This window comes from Saimiri boliviensis, chromosome 1, assembly GCF_048565385.1.
Source record: "Saimiri boliviensis isolate mSaiBol1 chromosome 1, mSaiBol1.pri, whole genome shotgun sequence".
Lineage (NCBI taxonomy): Eukaryota > Metazoa > Chordata > Mammalia > Primates > Cebidae > Saimiri > Saimiri boliviensis.
The window spans coordinates 248,276,094-248,297,464 of NC_133449.1; the positions used below are offsets into that span (position 1 = coordinate 248,276,094).

Consider the following 21,371-nt stretch of genomic DNA (forward strand, 5'->3'; position numbering starts at 1 on the left):
TGTGTATATATATGTGTATATATGTGTATGTGTGTGTATATATATATATATATATATATATATATATTTTTTTTTTTTTTTTTAAGACAGGGTCTCACTGTGTTTCCCAGGCTGAAGTGCAGTGGCTATTCACAGGTATAATCATATGCACTACAGCCTTGAACTCCTAGCCTCAAGAAATCCAACTGCCTTAGCCTTCCGAGTAGCTGGGACTTCAGGCATACACCACCATGCCTGGCTAGAGAAATATATTTTTTAACTTCAAAAATGAAGTTTGAACTGAAAAAAAGAGCTAAAAATAAGTCTATCAGGCAAATGTGTGAAAGCAGGTCTGTTATAATTTGTATTGAGCTGTAATGTAATTCCTAAAGTTATGTCAACATATAGCTAAGTAGCTGTAATTCACATCTCGAAATTTTAAATTCACTTTTTTCCTCCCAATATAGCCTTTAACTGAATTGAAAATGGTAGAGATTTGTATTTATTTTTTGCTTAACTGTGTGCCAAGCACTGTGCTGTCCGCTTGACCAAATTATCTCATTAGATCCTCATGATGAATCCTATTCACTACTCATTAGTCTTATTCCTCATTTTACAAATGAGGGGACTGAGACCTAATGAGGTAAAGTGGCTTACCTAAATTTATGTGGCAAATAAGATAACTTCATGGATTTGCATATTTTCTTAATTATAAAATGTTACCTTTAGCCGTGATGTGTATGTTAGTACGTCAAATGAGTTGATCTCCCTAAAATGCTTAGCACATGGCTGGCTCCTTATGAGTGACCAGGAAATCATAGCTTATGTTATCCATTTTCAAGTTTACATATTGGTGTGACTTTCTAAATAATCAAGAACTCTAAATGGCAAAGCTGATTCCTTTTGCAAGGGCTTCTTTTCCATAAGGCAGTCTTTTTTAGCACAGTCAGAATTAAGCATTTATATAGAACTAGGTATTCCAGATAAATCGCATTAACAGTGTGATTCAAAGAAGACACACCTCTATCTAGGTGGATCAAAGAAGTAAACTACTTATAGGAAGTGGTCAGTGGGAAGCTAAACCACCTCTGATTTAGTTACTTAAGAATCAGTGGGAACCCTCTAGGGAAGCATACCTAGGAAGGGGTTTCATCTGAAAGGAATGGCCAGGTGCCTGAGCATTATCTCTGGGTGCATCTTTGTAAGGACTTTCTCCACATATCTTTCCTACTTGGGGCCGCCCTCGGGCTGGGTCCTATGGTAATCACACTGCCAGGCATTCCCCACCTCTCCAAATGCCTTACTCTTCTTGTCCTAAGGCACATTCTTGGTTGTGTAATTCACAGATTCTTACCTCCCTGGAGCTGAGCCCATCCTTTCAGACCAGACTGAGAAGGACTCTGTTTTTCTTTCTCCTGCTATCCTAGCTCAGCACAAAAGGCTTAAGATGCTTTCTCCATCATTTCTAAAGGATAGCAGGCAAAAACTGAGATCTGGTTAGGGCTGTTCCTCTGACCTGAAGTGTTAGGATGAGCCGAACAGCCATAGGGGCTAGAAATGTCAAGAATGCAATACGTTAGAGTAGGCATTTAGCCTTCCAGTCTCTGATATCTACCATTTTATTATGAGTAGTTACCAAAAAAAAAAAAGAAAAGAAAAGATGTAAAACCATTATTTTGTTATAATTAACAACTGCACATTGGGTTGTGATTAAGGGTGGTGGAGTTCACCACTTTGGGGAAAAAAATTAACCATTAAAGGTTCCCTAAGTCTTTTGCTTTGAAAAGAAATAGCCCCAATTACTTTTCTGTGTTTTGTTAAGAGTCTACTAGTATATGAATCAATAAGTTTCTAGGGTAGGATAAAACACACATAAAAAAGCAAACGATGTTAGCAGATATCTTTATAAAGGTATTCTTGTAATTGAAAAACTCATTTTACGTACATAAGAATAAAATTTTACCCTTACCTAGAAATATATGTGAAATTCCTCCATAATTGCAAGTTCTTTTTCACTTAAATATCAAAAGAATTAGACAGTCTTCATTGTTTTAAACCAAGATACCTAATCTTTTTAATATTTGGGCAGCTTGTAGTTACTAATAGCAGTAGCTACCTGGAATAATGTACTGAGAGCTACATTGAGTTCAGAGAGAAAACGTGCTGTGATTCATTGGCGATCTCTGCCAGAGAGAACAGGGGCATAAAGTGGCTGCTTGCCATTTAAATGGCCTTGGTAATCTTATCAGAACTCTATATATCTAATCTCGCCCTTAAATTTGCATGCAAATGAAGTTGTCACAGAAACAGGTTTTATGCATGCATACAAATATGTGTGTATAAGTTTTGACATGTTTTGGCTATTTGTCACTTATGAAGAAAATAAATACTGTAAACACAAAAACGCTTTCTGGATGTTGCAAACAAAAAAAAAGAAAAATAAGTCATTCTAATTTTCAAAGGTCTCCCCTGTAATCACCACCCAGATTAAAAATAGTAGTACCAGTAGCCAGAAGTCACCTTTGTGCCCCTTTAAGCCACTGCCCCCACCTACCAAAGGTAGCAGTGATTCTGATTTTGAAAATCACATTTTTTTTTATTTTCTGCTTTTGAATTTTACATAAAAGTAATAATATAGCATGTACTATTTTGTCTTTGACTGTTTTCCTCATCCCCTTGCAAAATTACGTTTGAAAGATGATCCCTTGTTGATGTACATGTGGTTTATTTATTCTCACTTAAGTATAGGAAATTAACCAAACTTTTGTTTGAGATATAAATTCAGGGTAAAAATCAGATTTGCTGTTTAAATAATAATTTTGTATATATGACTATTTGAGCATTTTAAACTTTTGTCATTTTACAATAATTATTTTAGTATGATTTAATGTCTAAATGCTGTTGCTTAGATTCACCCTCAATGAACATTTCTTCTGAAGGACCTTCCTAGACTTTCCCAATTAAAATTAAAACTCTCTTCTCTGTGCTCTCATGAAACCTTGTACATTTCTCTAACTCTTGAAACATTACCATTATTGTCTTCTGTCTCACCTGCCTCTCCTCTAAGCATGTTTTAGGATAGACTGTGTTTGTTCATCTTTGTAGAGCAACGAACCCTGTTCCCAGCACCATGCCTGCTCCATCATGGGCATTCAACATCTGTCATTTCTTGGAGAGTAGAACAGTGAGTTGTTCTGTATTACAAAGAACATTACAGTTTTTATTTTAAATAATTTTTTTGGTAGATGGCACTTTTCAGGAGATTGTACTGGGTGAGTTGTAGACACAGTATATATTCTTTATGGCAAAGAGTTGTATGATATCTGGGAAGATTTTTGCCTGTTCTCTGTGGCTTTCTTTCACCCTTAGTTTACCATCTCCACTGGCAATTCTGATCTCAGCACACCTTCCATTGCCTCCCGTGTTTCCCATTCTAAAATATAGACTTCCAAGTTTTCCTCTATATGTTCTGATTGCTCGAGTGACTCTTCTCAGTGTCATCAACTAGTAATGAATAGTGCATACAGAAATGCTGTGTGTTGCACATGGTAATGACCCAGCTGACATGTTGACCTTCTGACTCTCCATGGGTGATTTTTATGTGAAGCCAAGAAATCTGTTGGTGATAAGTACTAAGACCACCACTTCAGGCTCACTCTAACCTCATTGTGCGCATCTTGAAACCCAACAGAGTTGTCACACCCAAGCAAATTCCACAGCAGGGATGCTAAACCAAAGTGACAAGCTTGTCCTAGAGCCCTAACGTGGGGATTGACCCTCAGCCTTTAAAGTCGGGGAACAACTTAGGGTTGGCTTACGTGCTTGTATTGTGAACTTTTCCCACTGTGAAGTCAGCTTTTAGCTTTACCACATTCCCAGATTTAAATATTGGGATGGCAAGAAATTAAGGCTTAAAAAAAAGAAGAAATTAAGGCTTAATCCTTAATAATAGAGGAAGTAATTTGTTTTAGTATTTTACAGAAACATTTTCTAGCCACTCGACCATTTAGTCTAATTCTATAGCTTAAAATATATAGTCCTTAAAGAGAAGTTGTATTTCTGTAGGTCTGTTAGTTGTAAAAGTAAAGGTGAATTTTTAATTACTTCATTTTAATAACTTCAGTTTATTAAGCTGGTTCTGCTCCAGGCATCCTGCTGGCTGTTAGAGAGACAATGATAAAATATATAGCCCTCACCTTTATGAAATTTATGGTCTAGTGACTTTCTAAACTAGTCCTACAGGGCAGGGGACTTCTAGTTTCACCTACTACTGTATCCTTGGAATATTTTTTACTTTCATGGTGGGAGTGTACATTTATAGTTAAGAAGTGTTTCAGTTGCTTCCAGAAATCCAGTGGTAAACAACATAATTTAAAAACCTCCCTACTTGAAATTGGGGTGGAGTAATATAAAATAAATCTGGAATATTTGATTTTTAGACCAAAATACTTTTCCTGGGCTAGAGAGATATTTTCTTTTCTTACTGGCCTGGAAATTCATGCCATTTTAATAAGAGATATTTTTATTCTAAATAACTTGTTTACTTAATCACCTCCTAACAAGACTGTGTCAGCCAAGTTAAATATTTAAATTTATTTTTATTTAAATAAATTTTAAAACCAACAGACTTCTTTCTAATTTAGATGAATTTAGTCTTTGATTTTTCAAAGATAAAATATATAGAGTTGGACATTTTAATCTATCTATAGAAAGGGAACACAAAAAGGGCACATCAGGGAAAAATAGTTGGAAAAAAGAGAATTTTACACAAAATTAACTCATAAAATGAATATAAGGCATTATTTTACTTGTTGCCAAAGTCTGTCTTTACAGATAATCCTCAGGAGACCTTTATTTTTATAGGCCCTAGTTAAAATAATTTTCAAATGCCTGAGGCTCTATTTCACTAATAAGAGAAATAAACTTTTTCTTTTGACAAATAACAGCCACTAGCTTGTCAGCTCTCTAAATAAATCATTTTACTATTTCCATAGTTGAAAGTGGTTATATTCCTTTATTACCATGCATAATCCCTGGCTATAACTGCATTAATCTAAGTAAGGTCATTCCATCAAATAGGGATCTAACAGAAACTTTTGAAAGGAATGTCAAAGACCAGATTCAATGCAGGAAATCCGAAGGAAATTACATTTATGCCCTACTGTAGCTTAGTTAAAGGGCTTGCCCTTAAGGATTACAAGTGTCATACAAGGGCACCATGCAACAATGGAAAACCTGTTTACAACAAAATATCAAATTATTATTGGACTTTCACAATGAACCATATTATTCTATGACTGCCAGTCCTCCATCTGGACAACTATTGCATTTGTGTGCAGTTACAACAGTTCCAGTTCTCCATGGCTAGTTTTGAACTTAGTCTGATTTTAAAACGCATCCCATTTACTATCCTCTGCTTTTTTGGTGCATAGTATGGGAAATTCCATAAATAATGTTTACGCACTTAGCCAGTAATCAGGAAAAACGATAAGATTTTGTTTATAAGCTTTATAATCCTTGCTTGTAAGATTTTAATTGAATTTTAAATTAATTTCTAACTTGAACCTCTCCCTTCTCTGAGCTTTATATGCTGGGTCATCCCTTCTTAAGTAATAAGCTTTTCAGAAGCTTTGTTCAGGTTGGTTTTTCAATGTTTCTGTTATGTTGGCGATTTGACTTTCCTATAAATTATTGTTAATTTCCTGAATAAAGCACGGAAGTTTATTCTTTCAAATTTCCCATGGGTCATTTCTTAATAGTCAAAAATTGTCTGAATTTTTAATACACAGAGAAAAGTTTTAGCAAATGTATTTCAGTAAGATGGATAATTTGTTCAAAGTACCAAATGCATTTGCTTTCCTAATTCATGCCGTTTGTGTTACATGTGTACATGAAATAGAGAAAGAATATAGGACATGTAACTACACATGCAATCTTGGGCTTTCCAAAATGTTTAAAGTACCAAATTCCCTTGGTGCCAATTGCTTTCGGCATTTCATCTTTACTCAGTTGCTTCCTAAATATAGCATAGGTGTGATGTACCCTGTAAATTTCAAATTCACATAAAGAAGTCCCAGCCTTCGAGGCAAGTCTTAATTGAATATCACATGAAAACCTTAGTGTCTTCTGAAATGTTTCTGAATAAATAGTTCCTTTAAAGTCTTCTTTGAGTTCTATGTTCATTAGTGTCCAAATTCAGAATGGGAACCAATTTGGGGAGAAAAAGAGACAAAGACTTTCAGGACAGTCTTTGAAAGAGACTTGGTAAAGAGCACCTTGGGACCCAAAGGCATGGACAAAATTCTTCTAAGCAGTGGACGAGATGCCTCTCTTATGGTAACCGATGATGGTGCCACTATTCTAAAAATCACTGGTGTTGACAATCCAGCAGCTTAAGTTTTAGTTGATATGTCAAAGGTTCAAGATGATGAAGTTAGTGATGGCACTACTTCTGTTACCGTTTTAGCAGCAGAATTATTAAGGAAAGCAGAATCTTTAATTACAAAAAAGATTCATCCACAGACCATCATAGCAGGTTGGAGAGAAGCCACAAAGGCTGCAAGAGGCTCTGTTGAGTTCCGCAGTCAATCATGGTTCTGATGAAGTTAAATTCCGTCAAGATTTAATGAATGTTGCTGGCACGACACTATCCTCAAAACTTCTTACTCATCACAAAGACCACTTTACTATGTTAGCTGTAGAAGCAGTTCTCAGACTAAAAGGCCCTGGCAACCTGGAGGCAATTCATATGATCAAGAAGCTAGGAGGAAGTTTGGCAGATTCCTGTTTAGATGAAGGCTTTCCGTTGGATAAAAAAATTGGAGTGAATCAACCAAAATGAATTGAAAATACTCAAATTCTTATTGCAGACAATTTTGTCTATACAGATATAGATAAAATAAAGATATTTGGTTACTGGGAAGAGTTGATTCTACAGCAAAGGTTGCAGAAATAAAACGTGGAAAAGGAAAAAATGAAGGAGAAAGTTGAAATTCTTAAGCATGGAATAAATTGCTTTATTAACAGGCAGTTAATTTATAATTACCCTGAACAGCTCTTCGGTGCTACTGGTGTCATGGCTATTGAGCATGCAGATTTTGCAGGTGTGGAACACCTAGTTTTTGTCACGGGTGGTGAAATTGCCTCTACTTTTGATCACCTAGAACTGGTGAAGCTTGGAAGCTGCAAACTTATCGAGGAAGTCATGACTGGAGAAGACAAACTCATTCACTTTTCTGGGGTTGCCCTTGGTGAGGCTTGTACCATTGTTTCGTGTGCTGCCACTCAACAAATTTTAGATGAAGCAGAAAGATCTTCGCATGATGCTGTTTGTGTTCTTGCACAAACTGTAAAGGGCTCTAGAACAGTTCATGGAGGAGGCTGTTCGGAGATGTTGATGGCTCATGCTGTGACACAGCTTGCCAATAGAACACCAGGCAAAGAAGCTGTTGCAATGGAGTCTTATGCTAAAGCACTGAGAATGTTGCCAACCATCATAGCTGACAATGCAGGCTATGACAGTGCAGACCTAGCAGCACAGCTCAGAGCTGCTCATCATGAAGGCAACACCACTGCTGGACTGGATATGAGGGAAGGCCCCATTGGAGATATGGCTCTCCTGGGTATAACAGAAAGTTTTCAAGTAAAGCAACAAGTTCTAAGTGCAGCTGAAGCAGCAGAGGTGATTCTACATGTGGACAACATCATCAAAACGGCACCCAGGAAGCGTATTCCTGATCACCGCCCGTGTTAAGCATTCCCATGTGCTGTTGATCTCTGGACCAGTTTCTAGCAAAGTTGTGTTTGAAAGATAGCCTCTTAAAGAACACCGTGGAATCTGTTTATTGGTGCCCATTATATCCTTAAGTTTGAATATTTAGCTGACCTTCTCTTTTAACATGGGTCTAATTTTTTTTTTTTTTTTTTTTTTTTTTTGAGACGGAGTTTCGCTCTTGTTACCCAGGCTGGAGTGCAATGGCGCGATCTCGGCTCACCGCAACCTCCGCCTCTTGGGCTCAGGCAATTCTCCTGCCTCAGCCTCCTAAGTAGCTGGGATTACAGGCACGCACCACCATGCCCAGCTAACTTTTTGTATTTTTAGTAGAGACGGGGTTTCACCTTGTTGACCAGGATGGTCTCGATCTCTCGACCTCGTGATCCACCTGCCTCGGCCTCCCAAAGTGCTGGGATTACAGGCTTGAGCCACCGCGCCCGGCCAACATGGGTCTAATTTATTTGCCATGTAATTTTCCATACAAATCAGCTGATTGAAAAGTTCAGTTCTCATACTGTGCATTAAAATAAAAATTTGAACAATTATTTTAAATGTGACAGATAATTTTTTGGCTAAGACAGGGTAGATTCGAGTAGTCAGATAATAGAAAAGGGAGTGCCTTGTGTATCAACAAATGCAGGATTTTGTGAAATCCTATAAATTTTGATAGAAAAAAATGTTAAATTCATGAAACCTCGTTTAGTCATAATCCTTACAATTTCTGATTTAGTATAACATCCTGAATAAATTTATTCAGGTTGATGGAGAGAAGAAATTATTCTTTGCAATGTGTGAATTTCTGACTAATAGGAGTAATATAAAACAGTTGGTTCCTTAGGATATTTCTGGTTACTTATGAGAGGTTTGAGGAGGGACACTGTTTAACCATTGTTTTTAACCCTTGTTGTTGGTGGGTAGACAGAACATTAATGCTACATGAAAGATAGTTACTCTTGAATCCTCAAGAGAAAGTAGGTTATTTTTTTCTCTGTTATCCAAGAAACTTTTAACAATTCTAAAGAAAGAAGTAAAAAGCACTTAGTTTTCAGAAGCATGTTTCAGCTTCTTGCATCAGGAGTAGGCCAGATGGCCATGTTCTGTATGGCTTTATAAATATTCCTTTTTGTTCCATGTAAAAGTTAATGGCTAGTTTTAAACCATGGTATCATTTTGAAGTCAGACCTTATGTGCTTAACTTCATTCAAAGTATTTCTATTTTGTTAGACCGTAGGAAAACATAGAGCTGAGCTATTAAAATTCCAGGGCAGTTTGGAATTGCCAACAGTATGTACTGGAGATATGGGGGTGGAGTCTGAAGTCAAATGAATTTGAAACTAGTCTCCTTTTACACGCTGGGTAACTTTGGACAAGGGGAAAAGCTACCCATGGGGTTTCTGTGAATGTTAAATGAAATAATACATGCAAAGTGCTTGAAGTAATGCTAGGGACACAGCAAACCAAAAAAATGTTAGCCAGTTTTATTATTAGAAGGGAAAAACTCCTATTAATGTGTTCTTATTTATGTTTGTGTTTTTGTGGTTGTTGTGGAACAGGTTACTATTTGAGAATGTAAGAATTTTAACTATTTACAAAATGGTATGTGATATGACATATGATCTTTCACAAGTGAAATGATAATGGAAGGTTTACTGAAAGTGTCAGAACAGTTCTAGATAAAATAATTTTTGCTTAATTTGGAAATAAAAGTATGAATCTGGGTTTAAACTAAATGTATTATTCTGTTAAAGTCACATGAATATAGAAAAAAATCAGTATCACTTCTAACTAAATCTGGTCTTGAAACTTCTTTGACATGGTCTTCTTAAAATATATATATATTATATTCTAAATAGTATGTTATTTAGAAATATACTATTTCTAAACTGAAGTATCTAACTGATATTTCTAACTGATATATATACAACTATATATGATATATGATTATATATGATATATTATCTATATGATATATATGATATATATATTATATATCATATACATTTCTAACTGATATAACTAGAAGTATGTCGGTTCTTAGATATATGTAAATTATATTTTAATAATGGCCTACAATGATGGTACAAGAAGATAAGAGATCTATATGTATTATACATTTATATATAAATAGTTCAACAACAAGATTTTTATGTAGAATAACTTTCTACAGTTTTATTTAGGGTAGTTTCTATACAGAAAAAATACACATTTTATCTCCTTTTTGTGCTAAGATCTGGAGATGCAATGGTGCCTCCCTCCCTTCCTGGAGCTTACCAAGCAAAACAAATTCACTAAGTAAAATTATTCCTAATTGTGTTGTAAGTGCAGTGAAGAGAACATAGGAGGGACCAAGTTAAACAATCTGTTTGTGTATGTCTATGTATGGGTGTGTGTCTGTGTCTGTGTGTGTCTCTGTGTGTCTGTGTATCCTAGAGATGTGCTTTAGTTGGAGTGGTCAAGGAAGTTGAGAACTGAAAGAATCAGTCAAACAAACAGTAGGGAGAAGAAGATTATAGCAGGTACAAAGGCCTTGAATATGCAGCAGATGTGAGGAGCAGAAAGGCTCCGTTTTTAAATCACTTAAAAAGGAAAAGAAGTGAGATTGCTGTCTTAGGAACTTAAATTTATAAGGCAGTCATGTATAGATTTCCAGTGAAAAGTTGGACATCATGAAATGATGGGTTTCCCACCTACCAGTCCCCAGTGTTTGTCTTTGACTGGGGTGTTTTCTGTATATATCTGACCTGATTTCTATTGCTAGCCTGTCTTCCCAGGAACCTTGATGAGCTGAGGTCAAAGAGAGTGTACTTCACCTAGGAAAGAAGGAAAGCCTTCTGAAATAAAAGTGCCCTTGAAAAATATTCTGCTGCTATAAATCTCTCCTCTTTACAGAAAGTTTAAGATGCTCCTAAGAATTTGACTCACTAAACTTCAAGAGCATTTTTATTAGGTGTAAGATCTCACTTTGACTTTAGGTAGCAAGTCACACACCAGGCAACCCACAGTGAATTCTCTGTTGCCATAAGGACGTAGATTTCAGTGTTCTAATGCCTCTATGAGCTAAATTCACTTATGATATGAGTTCAAAACTGTATAGTAGATATATGTGTATAAAACAACAACAATTCTACTAAACGGTTGGAATAGTTTTCCCGAAGAACGTCATGTTGGCCTTCAGCTGATAATAGGATGTGCCTGCTGGACTGAATGACGTGGTTGATACAAAAGACAGATGTAAGCCACGGCTCCCCAAACTGGAGTAGGGATGAGCATGACAGCCACATATGTCAAAGGCCAGGTACTGATATTCTTACTGGCAAGACTGCTCAGGATGTATGTGGTGTTCTTTTTCCTGGCCACCTTAAAGGAGTTTATGAATGGGTTCCATCAGCTTCAAACAGCAAACACACTTTGGCCTATATGAACTGAAACCCATCATAGATCATAGCCACAATCATTTTCCTCACGTATTCTAGTTCTCAAGTATATTTTGGATCATAAAACAGCAAAATAATGACAAAAGCAACAATAACAACCAAAAGTAACTCAAAAAAGACTTTAGTATGAAATGTATTGCATTGTAATCATTTCAATATTACAATGCATTAAAGATGTATCACTCTTATTATTCTGTGCTCTTCCTCCCTTTTCATACAAAATAAAGCATCATCTACATATTCATTGTTCTGCAGTTTGTATTTTGCATTTGACAGTATGTTGATTCATAGAGAAGCTTCTTGTGTTGTTATGGAAGAACTTTACTGAGATATAACTCACATGCCATACTTTTCATCTATAGAGGGTATATAATTTATTGATTTTTACTATATTCACACAGAGATTGGTTAATATCTACCATTCTTTGGCCATAATGAATAACAGGATTTTCTCTGCACAGATATGTGCATTTAAGTAAAGATACCAATGCAGCTAAACAGAATCACTCAAAAACAACTCCAAAATGAGCCAGGGAGAGTGGAGGGAAGGAAAGGGAAGAATGCATCCAAACATAGCCCTGTCTTCCATGAACACTCAGTAATATCATCCAAACATGATGCAATTAAATTTTACCAAGTTTATTGCTTTCCTTGATGCTTTCCAATTTTTTTGACAACAGTTTTGCCTTCTTCAAATTCAAATGGTGTAATTGGGTCTTGATAGTTGATGTTTATCTTAATTGAAACAGATTCTCTTCATCCTTTTGCTCTGAGACTCCTCCTTTGAGGCTGAAAGGTCATTTTAAGTCTGCACCGCATTTGAGAAGCCGCACAATGAATTCAAATAAATTCATGCCTATTAAAAGGAGGCTTTTCTTTCTTAACTTCTGGAGCTTACATAGAATAAACCATTTGATTGTTGTCTAACTTTTCTTTTAAAAGGAACTTGTTGTGCTTCCTTTTTAATGCTGTAACTACAGAGAATGGGGAAATCCTAGGTTTTCATTTATTCTTGTCAGAAAAAAAAAAGTGTATTTTGCTCAGTAATTGCAATAAAATCCTACTGGGGTATACAGCTACTAGTCAACAAATTTAAGGGATATTCTTTAGTTGCATTACTTTAAGGATTTCTTATCTATTATCTAGCAACTTCCCTTTTTAACGTTTACTCTATGTACTTATGTAAATGTGCAAAAATATATGTCCAAAATGTTCTGCTGCAGTTTTTGTAACAGAACACTGGAGAGAGCCTAATTGTCAATCGGTACATGACTGATTGAACAACTGAGCACAACTGTAAAACAATACTGTGCATCCATGAGGAAGATCTTTCATGTGCTGGTATGGCTGTGGCACTCTCTGCAGATGATGCTTATTATTATTATTATTGTTACACTTTGAAAAGATGACATGCACACTCCCATGTATCCACTTTCATTAGTTTGTGTATACCTTTAGAGTTTATGTAAGTGCAATGAAAATATAAATTCTATTCTCTTCCTGCCTTTTTACACAAAAAAAGTATAATCTGCACATTCATTGTTCTGCGGCTTGTATTTTGCACTTGACAGTGTGTCAATACATAGAGAGGCTTCTTGTGTTGTTTTGGAAGAACTTTATGGAGATATAACTCACATATCATACTCTTCATCAATAGAGGGTGTATCATTTTGTGATTTTTAGTATATTCACACAGTTTTGCAACCATCACCAAATTCAATTGAGAACATTTTCCTACCACTACAAGAAAACCCTTACCCTGTAGTTATCACCCTCCAATTCCCCCATTACCTGCTCTATATCCCCTGCCCTTCCTGCACCCCACAGCCCTAGGCAACAATGACTCTACCTTTTTTTTCTCTATATAATTTGCCTATTCTGAGTGTTTCTTATAAATGGAGTCATATAATATGTGGTCTTTTGTGACTTGCTTCTTTCACTTAGTATAATGTTTTTAAGGCTCATTCATGTTGTAGCACGTATCAGATTGCATTTTTTAGGACCAAATAATATTCCGTTGTATGACTATACCACATTTTGTTTATTCATCCGTTGATAGATATTTGCGTTGTTTCACTTTTTGGCTATTTCAAATTGTACTGCAGTGAACATTTATGCAAAAGTGTTTGCAGGTTCAATTTTTCTTTCTTCCGGGTACATTCCTAGTAGTGGAATTGCTGGGACAAATGGTAGCTCTAAGTTTAACCTTTTGGTTGTTTCCAAAGTGTCTGCATTTTCATCTTTCTTACAGCAGAAAGTGATTCTGTTGAATGGCTCCATCATTATTGACTTAGTCAAGGTGTATTTTTAAGTGGAGAAGTTAAGGCACAATGTTCCCAGTTATGGAAAAATATGCAAAGACTGTACATACATAATTATGTTTCACTCAAAAGCATCTTTCTGCATGTGCACTCAAGGTGATGGTGCAAGTTGCTAGCTTTGAGGAAGAGGTGGCTACAAGTTTGAAATCTGAGGTAGAAGGGGACTGAGTACTCACTATTTTAAATTTGGGGGAATTTTACTATGTGTGCTAATTAATTTTTCAGTTGAAAATATGATTCATTAATGTAAAAAAGAAGAAATGTATTTTCTTGGAACTCCTTTGATTAGTATTGGTCAGGCCAGGGACGTCTTGACCTGTGCTTTGACTCATCCTGCACTGTGAGGTGCTTAGTGCTGTACAAGCACTCTTTGTGACATCTGCTCTGCTTGACACCATTTTTAGTTATTAGGGGAAAAAAATGATCATTATGATCATTGCTTTTCTGTCTTTAAGCCAAGATATCATTGTAAAAAACAGGCATTTAGCTTTTACTCTAAATGAGTGTTTCTCAAACATTTTATTCAAATTAATCCACATCAAAAGCAAAATGGGGGGAAAATTAGGGTGAACATCTATTTGGGTGAACCTTGGGATTGAGAAACAGGAGGGCAGTATATGAACTAATCATGAATGGCATTAGCAAATGGAGCTGGGCAGTCTATCTGAAGTCCTTCAGAGTTTCTTGTACATTCTTTCTGAAGTATCATCTATTGATGACTGGAAGAGGGAGTCATTACTTTCTGCACAGTAACCATCATGTAGCTCTGAAAGGGCTTTGTGTTTGCTCTCACCTTTGCTTGAAAATCAGCTGTCTTAGTTTGGGTTTTTCCACTTTTTAAGACAAAACTAACCTATAGTGGTTACACATGAAACACACTGGTAGATTTGATTCTGCCTTTGCTTACATTCGCTTGCCTTGTAAAATGATAGGAAAGAATCCAAATTCATTTGCCGTATTGACTTGTCCGTTCTTGTATTCACTTATCTATTCATCAAGCATGTATTAATCCAACCCTCCTGTAACATCCCGCCTCACAAGTGATGATTCCTTCTGGGGTGCCGTGGAAAGCTTGATTTCCAGCTGGAAGAAGAATAATTTAGTATCCTTTTTAATGGTCAGAATCCTAACCAAACCCAATTTTGAAAAATAGCATGAATTTGCTAAAAATACATTAAAAAGATATGGAAAAGAGATTCTATGAAAATGAAATTTTAATAATAATGTAAAAAATTGGGGTCTATCAGAAATCCATAAACTGACTTTACTTAGAGCTAAAAAGTCCCTTTGAGGGGATTAAAATCATGAATGAAAAAATGCATACCTTTTCTTCAATCATTGTCTATATCCCACCGTGGTCATGAGGAGTATGCTGTGTGTAGTGACTGTGTTTACAGATGGAGAAGGTTTGGGTAATAGAAGTAACAGAGATGCTCCCAGAACAAGTACCACATCCAGTTAACTTGGCAGTTAGCAATCTATTCCTGAAGTATTTGTTTATGAAGATGATTATCACTAGAGAGAAGTCTTATTATATTTTTTGTTCATATATGAAGATACCATCAAATGTTTTCAAACAGCGATACATTTTTTTCTTTGGCAGCACTATTGTTTATTTTAAAAGAAAAGACAGTAACTAATCCCAGTATTTTAAAATAAATTAAATAGAGATTTTGATGCTGTAAAGCCAGCATAAAGCCATTTTGCCAAATGTCAACAGAGTTAACAAAGAATTCTGTGTTGTTAAAACCTCACAGTTGCCTAGTTTACTCCCTCATCCAAAAAAGGAGGGGGACAAGATTCTTTGATATTTTTATGTATAATGTAACCAGAGAATGTGACTTCAGTGATGATGATGATCTAATTGCAATGCTAAGAACCATGGCTAGGCTGGGACTGTGTGTGCACGTTGTCATGCTGGGGAGCATGGGTACCTGGCAAAGAAAGCAATGGTGAGAGTATCACTTGGGTATTTATTTCTGGATCTTATTCTATCTGTTCCATACACTTTGGTGTTTAGAATCTAGATGATGGCTGGATGGGTGCAGTAGCTCAAATCTATAATCCTAACACTTTGGGAGGCTGAGATGGGAGGATCACTTGAGTCAAGGAGTGTAAGACCAGTCTGGGCAACATAGGAAGATCCTGTCTCTACAAAAAAATATATATATTTTTTAAATTAGCCAGGCATCGTAGCACACACCTTTAGTACCAGCTGCTCAAGAGGCTGAGGTGGGAGGATCGCTTGAGCCTGAAAGGTCAAGGCTGCAGGGAGCTGTGATTGTGCCACTGCACTCCAGCCTGGGTGACAGCAAGACCCCATTTTTTAAAAAAACAAAAAACAAAAAGCCTAGATTTGACTAGATATGATTTCATATTCAGTCATTATTCAGTTATTAGAAAATGAGATTTACAAGGCATCCATGGAGGGGTAAACAATGACACCTGGTTAGTTGGGCTGAGGCTTACAGAGATAGAATCACCTGCACACTGTTGGAGAGCCAGAGCTCCAACCTAGGCTGCTGGACGCCAAACCCTGTGGCCATTGAGCACTCTGCTGGACTGTCTCTTGGAGAGCTTGCTTTATGGGGAACGCCTTCATACAACTTTAAAAATAAAGTATAGCAGAGTAGCAGTTTGTCCACACTCAAATATGAAATATATAAATGTTTCACAGGTTCTTTTTTTAATCTTTATTTTTGGTTCAGGGATACATGTGAAGATTTGTTACATGGGTAGACTCAGGTTATGGGGATTTGTTGTTCATATTATTTCATCACCCAGGTATTAAGCCCAGTGCCCTATAGTGATCTTTTCTCCTCCTCTCCTTCTTCCCATGCTCCCTGCTCAAATAGACCCCAGTGTCTGTTGTTTCCCTCTTTGTTTCCATGAATTCTCATCATTTAGCTCCCATTTACAAGTGAGAACATGCAGTATTTGGTTTTATGTTTCTCTGTTAATTTGCTAAGGATAATAGCCTCCAGCTCTATCCATGTTCCCGAAAAAGACATGATCTCATTATTTTTTATGGCTGCATAGTATTCCTTGGTGTAAATATACCTCATTCTCTTTATCCAATCTGTCATTGATGGGCATCTAGGTGGTTCCATGTCTTTGTTATTGCAAATAGTGCTGCAGTGAACATCTGTGTGCCTGTGTCTTTATGGTAGAATGATTTATATTCCCCTGGGTCTATGTCCAGTAATAGAATTGCATAGTCAAATGGTAGTTCTGCTTTTAGCTCTTCGAAGAATTACCACACTGCTTTTCACAATGGTTGAACTAATTTACACTCCCACCAACAGCGTATAAGTGTTCCCTTTTCTCTAAAACCTTGCCAGCATCTGCTATTTTTTGACTTTTTAATAATAGCCATTATGACTGGTATGAGATGGTATCTTGTTTTGATTTGCGTTTCTCTAATAATCAGTGATACTCAAGTTTTTTTCATATGCTTGTTGGCCACATGTATTTCTTTTGAAAAGTGTCTGTTTATGTCTTTTGCCCACTTTTTAATGGGGTTGTTTGTTTTTCTCTTGTAAATTTGCTTAAGTTCCTTATAGATGCTGGACATTTGACCTTTGCCAGATACATAGTTTGCAAACATTTTCTCCCATTCTGTTTAACTCTGTTGATAGTTTCTTTGCTGTGCAGAAGCTTTTAAGTTTATTTAGATCCCATTTTTCAGTTTTTGCTTTTATTGTTATTTCTTTTGTTGTCTTTGTCATGAATCTTTGCCTCTTGCTGAGGATGGTATTTACTAGGTCGTGTTCCAGGGTTTCTATAGTAGTGGGTTTTATATTTAAGCTTTGGGTTTTATATTTATATTCCATCTTGAATTGATTTTTGCATATGGTGAAAGAAAGAGGTCAGCTTCAATCTTCTGTCTATGGCTAGGCAGTTATCCCAGCACTGTTTATTGAATAGGGAGTATTTTCTCCATTGCTTGTTTTTGTTCAGCTTTGTTGAAGATCCAATGGTCCTAGGTGTACAGTTTTATTTCTGGACTCTGTTCCATTGGTCTACTGCCTGTTCTTTTACCAGTACCATGCTGTTTTGGTTACTGTATCCTTGTATTATAGTTTGAAGTTGGATAAGGTGATGCCTCCAGCTTCATTCTTTTCACTTAGTATTGCCTTAGCAATGCAGGCTCTTTTTTGGTTCCATGTGAACTTTTAGTTTTTTTCTGATTCTGTATTTCATAGCTTCTAACTACATTCTATTGTTGGACATCTTTATATTTTATCCAAATAGGAAAACATTAATTTAAAATTCTTGTCATATAATCTACAAAATATTTATATTCAAGGCACGTTAACCCTATGTATTTTTTTTTTTTTTTTGAGACAGGATCTTGCTCTGTCACCCAAGCTGGAGTGCAGTAGCTCAATCACAGCTCATTGCAGCTTTGACCTCCCATGCTTAAGCAATCCTCCCACCTCAACCTCATGAGTAGCTAGAACAACAGGTGTGTCCCACCTGACCAGTTTTTTTTTTAATTGCATTTTAGGTTTTGGGGTACATGTGAAGAACATGCAAGATTGTTGCATAGGTACACACATGGCAGTATGATTTGCTGCCTTCCTCCCCTTCACCTTTATCTGGCATTTCTCCCCAAGCTATCTCTTCCCAACTCCCCACCCACCGCTGTCCCTCCCCTATTTCCTTACAACAGACCCCAGTGTGTGATGCTCCCCTCCCTGTGTCCATGTGTTCTCATTGTTCAACACCCACCTATGAGTGAGAACATGCGGTGTTTGATTTCCTGTTCTTGTGTCAGTTTGCTGAGAATGATGGTTTCCAGGTTCATCCATGTCCCTACAAAGGACACAAACTCATCGTTTTTAATGGCTGCATAATATTCCATGGTGTATATGTGCCACATTTTCCCTGTCCAGTCTATCATTGATGGGCATTTGAGTTGGTTCCAGGTCTTTGCTATTGTGAACAGTGCTGCAATGAACATTCCTGTGCATGTGTGCTTGTAGTAGAATGATTTATAATCCTTTGGATATATACCTAGTAATGGGATTGCTGGGTCAAATGAAATTTCTATTTCTAGGTCCTTGAGGAATTGCCACACTGTCTTCCACAATGGTTGAACTAATTTACACTCCCACCAACAGTGTAAAAGTGTTCCTATTTCTCCACATCCTCTCCAACGTTTGTTGTCTCCAGATTTTTTAATGTTCACCATTCTAACTGGCATGAGATGATATCTCAATGTAGTTTTGATTTGCATTTCTCTAATGACCAGTGATGATGAGCATTTTTTCATATGTCTGTTGGCCTCATGTATGTCTTCTTTTGTAAAGTGTCTGTTCATATCCTTCACCCACTTTTGAAGAGGCTTGTTTGTTTTTTTCTTGTAAATCTGTTCTAGCTCTTTGTAAATTCTGGATATCAGCCCTTGATCAGATAGGTAGACTGCAAAAATTTTTCCCGTTCTGTTGGTTGCCGATTCACTCTAATGACTGTTTCTTTTGCCATGCAGAAGCTATGGAGTTTGATTACGTCCTGTTTGTCTGTTTTGGCTTTTGTTGTCAATGCTTTTGGTGTTTTGGTCATCAAATCCTTGCCTATGCCTATGTCTTGAATGGTTTTGCCTAGGTTTTCTTTTAGGGTTTTTATGGTGGTAGGTCTTATGTTTAAGTCTTTAATCCATGTGGAGTTAATTTTAGTGTAAGATGTTAGGAAGGGGTCCAGTTTCTGCTTTCTGCACATGGCTAGCCAGTTTTCTCAACACCATTTATTAAACAGGGAATCCTTTCCCCATTGCTTGTTTTTGTCAGGGTTGTCAAAGATCAGATGGTTGTAGATATATTGTATTGTCTCTGAGGCTTCTGTTCTATTCCATTGGTCTATATTTCTGTTTTGGTACCAGTACCATGCTGTTTTGATTACTGTAGCCTTGTAGCATAGTTTGAAGTCTGGTAGTGTGATGCCTCCTGCTTTGTTCTTTTTGCTTAGAATTGACTTGGCTATGTGGGCTCTCTTTTGGTTCCATATGAAGTTTAAGGTGGTTTTTTCCAGTTCTGTGAAGAAAGTCATTGGTAGCTTGATGGGGATAGTGTTGATTCTGTAAATTACTTTGGGCAGTATGGCCATTTTCACGATATTGATTCTTCCTAACCATGAACATGGAATGTTTCTCCATCTGTTTATGTCCTCTCTTATTTCGTTGAGCAGTGGCTTGTAGTTCTCCTTAAAGAGTTCCTTTACGTTCCTTGTTAGTTCCTAGGTATTTTATTCTCTTTGTAGCAATTGTGAATGGCAGTTTGTTCTTGATTTGGCTCTCTTTAAGTCTGTTATTGGTGTATAGGAATGCTTGTGATTTTTGCACATTGATTTTGCATCCTAAAACTTTGCTGAAGTTGCTTATCAGTTTCAGGAGATTTTGGGCTGAGACGATGGGGTCTTCTAGATATACAATGATGTCATCTGCAAATAGAGACAATTTGACTTCCTCCTTTCCTATTTGAATACCCTTTATTTCTTTTTCTTGCCCGATTGCTCTGGCTGGAACTTTCAATACTATACTGAATATGAGTGGTGAGAGAGGACATCCTTGTCTAGTACTGGATTTCAAAGGGAATGCTTCCAGTTTTTGCCCATTCGGTATGATATTGGCTGTTGGTTTGTCATAAATAGCTTTTATTATTTTGGGATACGTTCCGTCAATACCTAGTTTATTGAGGTTTTTTAGCATAAAGGGCTGTTGAATTTTGTCAAAGGTCTTCTCTGCATCGATTGATGATAATTATGTGGTTTTTGTCTTTGGTTCTGTTTATGTGGTGAATTACATTTATAGACTTGTATATGTTGAACCAGCTTTGCATCCCCAGGATGAAGCCTATTTGATCATGATGGATAAGCTTTCAATGTACTGTTGCAGTTGGCTTGCTATCATTTTATTGAAGATTTCTGCATCTGTGTCCATCATGGATATTGGCCTGAAGTTTTCTTTTCTTGCTGAGTCTCTGCTGGGTTTTGGTATCAGGATGATGTTGGTCTCATAAAATGATTTGGGAAGGATTCCCTGTTTTGGGATTTTTGGGAATAGTTTCAGAAGGAATGGTACTAGCTCCTCTTTGTGTATCTGGTAGAATTTGGCTGTGAACCCATCTGGACCTGGGCTTTTTTTGGTTGGTAGGCTCTTAATTGCTGCCTCAACTTCAGACCTTGTTATTGGTCTATTCAGGGTTTCAGCTTCTTCCTGGTTTAGGCTTGGGAGGATGCAAGTGTCCAGGAATTTATCCATTTCTAGTTTATATGCATAGAGTTGTTTGTAATAATCTCTGATGATAGTTTGAATTTCTGTGAAATCTGTGGTGATATTCCCTTTATCGTTTTTTATTGCATCCATTTGATTATTCTCTCTCTTATTTTTTATTAATCTGGCTAATGATCTGTCTATTTTGTTGATCTTTGTGAAAAACCAGCTCCTGGATTTATTGATTTTTTGAAGGGTTTTTTGTGTCTCTGTCTCCATCAGTTCTTCTCTGATCTTAGTTATTACTTGTCTTCTGCTAAGTTTTGAGTTTTTTTGATCTTGCTCCTCTAGCTCTTTCAATCTTGATCTTTTAGATCTCTCCTTGCTTCTCATGTGGGCATTTATTGCTATATATTTTCCTCTAGACACTGCTTTAAATATGTCCCAGAGACTCTGGTATGTTGTGTCTTTGTTCTCGTTGGTTTCAAAGAACATCTTTATTGCTGCCTTCATTTCATTGTTTATCCAGTCAACATTCAAGTGCCAGTTGTTCAGTTTCCATGAAGCTGTGTGATTCTGAGTTAGTTTCTGAATTCTGAGTTCTAACTTGATTGCACTGTGGTCTGAGAGACTGTTTGTTATGATTTCCT

At 36.6% G+C, this 21,371-nt stretch overlaps 1 protein-coding gene and 1 pseudogene across 7 annotated transcripts in view; both read left to right on the plus strand.

Annotated features, from left to right (window-relative positions):
- The window catches only part of PDE4D (phosphodiesterase 4D), a 1,196,841-nt gene that overhangs the window by 891,454 nt on the left and 284,016 nt on the right, over positions 1-21,371 (plus strand). The window lies entirely within an intron of this gene.
- The window catches only part of LOC141583518 (T-complex protein 1 subunit beta pseudogene), a 30,500-nt pseudogene continuing 9,129 nt past the window's right edge, over positions 1-21,371 (plus strand).